Source organism: Tiliqua scincoides, chromosome 4 (genome assembly GCF_035046505.1).
Source record: "Tiliqua scincoides isolate rTilSci1 chromosome 4, rTilSci1.hap2, whole genome shotgun sequence".
Taxonomy (NCBI): domain Eukaryota; kingdom Metazoa; phylum Chordata; class Lepidosauria; order Squamata; family Scincidae; genus Tiliqua; species Tiliqua scincoides.
In genome coordinates this window covers 13,196,695-13,199,335 of record NC_089824.1, presented here as the reverse complement: position 1 = coordinate 13,199,335, position 2,641 = coordinate 13,196,695, and the positions used below count along the sequence as shown (strand labels likewise).

The following is a 2,641-nucleotide window of genomic DNA, read 5'->3' as shown; positions in this document are numbered from 1 at the left end:
CAGCAAGCTGAGCCTGACACTAGTGACAAAAATTGTGAAATCTTGGTATGTATGAATACCATCATGTTATATATCATTGGAAAGGAAATTTAATGCAGAGTGCAATGAAACAAACTGCACTGGAATATCTGTTTTCTATCAAAAGTTACGAGCAATTAACCAGAAAATGAAAACACAACTGTCTTGTGGAACAAAAAGTGGAGTTGCTTAACTCCAAACTAACCTATGAGACTGATTGTTCTGAGTGCCAATGAGATGGTATTATGCTACAGCATGGAACAGATAACTTTTTACTTATTTACTTAATTAAATTTTATTTTATCATGCAGGGGGGGCTACAATATCTTTTTTGACTGTGGGTAGCAGATGTCTTAGCTATGCCATCGACTGGGGGAGGCAGCAGAGCAAGTGGGTGGTGAGCTACTGAGGGGGGGAGGAGGTGGGTTCCTCCCAATTTTCACTTTTTAAAAAGCCTGGGCATGATGTCACTTCCGCTTGTGACATCACTTCCGGGGCAACATTTTGAGCTTGACAACAGCCTACACAATCATTAGCTACGCCACTGCTTCCCTGCTTACATTATTACAGGCAACCCTGGGATCTGTTGTTTCCAATTCCTTCTATCTTCATCCAGAAATGTTTTAAGACTGAAACCTTCACAGCTATGAGGCTTCCCCAACACATGCACAGGCACACACAAAGAGTAGCGTAGCTAGAGGGGGTGCAAAGCACTAAGCTTTGCAGGTGCCTGACCATGGAAGGGTTCTCTTCCCCTCCCTTTTGGAGCCATTCCTGGTGACGAGAGCAAAATGGAAACATTCACCTCCCTTTTGCTCTCACTGCCAGGAATGGATCTGAAGGGAAGGGGGAGGGGATGCATGCATGGTGCATTCAGGCACCTGCAAAACTTAGTGCTTTGTACTCCTCTAGCTATGCTACCACACACACAAACAAACAAACATTCACCCAGTCTGGCAAAGGGGAAGCTTGGCACTGAATCAAGAACATTAAGAGCCGAGCTTGAAAGTGGAACAGGTTTAGTCTCAGCTATAAAGGCAAGCTGGAGCAGGGCTCAGTTTACCATTCTGAATTCCCTAGTCTTAAGACCAAGCAACTGTTACCCTGCACATGCCTGATCTCATCTGAACTTGGAAGCTAAGCAGGGTCAGGCCTGGTTAGTACTTGGATGGGAGACCACCTGGGAATACCAGGTGCTGTAGGCTTATACCATAGTCTTTTGAGGCTGAAGGTTGCCAATCAAGACCAAGCACTATGGCAGGCAGCCCAGTCTTGGTGCTGCATTGGCTTACCCAGGGGTAAGGAGAAGAGTTTCCCCTTGCCTCCGGCTGAGCCACTTTGGGCACTTATCCTGGCCTGCCTGTTCCAGCGCAAGTTAGGATTACCCTGAGTGGCTGCTAATTTATAGAAAATCCAAGGGTCCATGCTATGCTCTGGATTTAATGTGTCATCTGGCCCAAAGAAATGATGAAACACAATGTATTCTTGAGTGCTGATTTCAGCCTCCCATTAATCAGTGTATTTGCCATATTTCTACCACAATTTGCATCTACTGAACATATCTCATAGCTTTCCAGAAGCTTTTATATGCTGGCCAAAGACCCAAACCACTGGAACACAAATTCCTTTCCTGTGCATGGGGGCTGCGGAACATCGCTATGGTGACTTGGGTGGACACCACAACTTCCAGTTGCCAGCAAACTTCTTAGTGGCTTGGTTGTGGCTCAGATGTGAGAGAGTTTTGAGATTAAACATGGGCATTGAAAATAGGCACTTTTATCATGGAGAAGACAAGGGGAGAGAGTTAGCTACATGACGGCTCTTCTAGTAATTTAATTATACCCAGAAATGATCTCTTCCCTTTTGTTGTTTGTAGGAATGAGATGACTGCATTCAGATTTGAAAGTGCATCTCTATAAATCTGAGTTTAATATTGTAGCATGGGCACCTTCTGCATAGCTACCCAGATAATTCAAAAGCCCATCTCTTCAAAGTCACGGAGGCTGTCACTACTGCTTGACAAATGTTCCGTTCTGCCTTTAATGTCAGGGTTGCATGATATACGCTGTGCCAAGAAGCTATCTGAACATTCAAGAAGGTCAGTAGAAGTGTCTGAATTTTACCTGTTAAGTACTAAAAATAATCAGGGTATTTTTGTTTAGTGGTAGTTCTCAAACGGATGCCTTCAGAGACTGTTCTGGAATGGTGTGAAATATTAACTTATTTCTAAATGCCTGTCAGCTAGAGAGGCAAATCAGGACTCAAAGTGAGAGCTGAGGAACCTCTAGCAACATTACAACCTGTCTGAAATCTTAAGCATGCTTCAATGGATGTAAGACCCTGCAGTGGTAGCCTGACTCAGCCCAGCTGCTCTGTCTCAGCCAAAGATATCACCCCGTCCTCCATGAGGCAATATCTATCCTGAAATTACCTGCACTCTCAAGCTATGGAAAAAGGTTGCAGGTTGCACTGAGTTGTAGGAAGCAGGGTCATTCAGGAGCTGGCTGGAAGGCAAGGAACAGAGTGGTGGACTTGTGGCAGCTGTGAAGAGAGGGGAATAAAAGGGGAGAAGGGCAAGAGACCAGGGAAGTATTGGTGGGAGAGCTGGAATGTGCTTTGTCCA

At 44.9% G+C, this 2,641-nt stretch overlaps 1 pseudogene; it reads left to right on the top strand.

Moving 5' to 3' along the window:
• The first annotated feature begins 1,106 nt into the window (after positions 1-1,106).
• Positions 1,107-1,223, top strand: LOC136650773 (5S ribosomal RNA; annotated as a pseudogene).
• Positions 1,224-2,641: the final 1,418 nt, after the last annotated feature.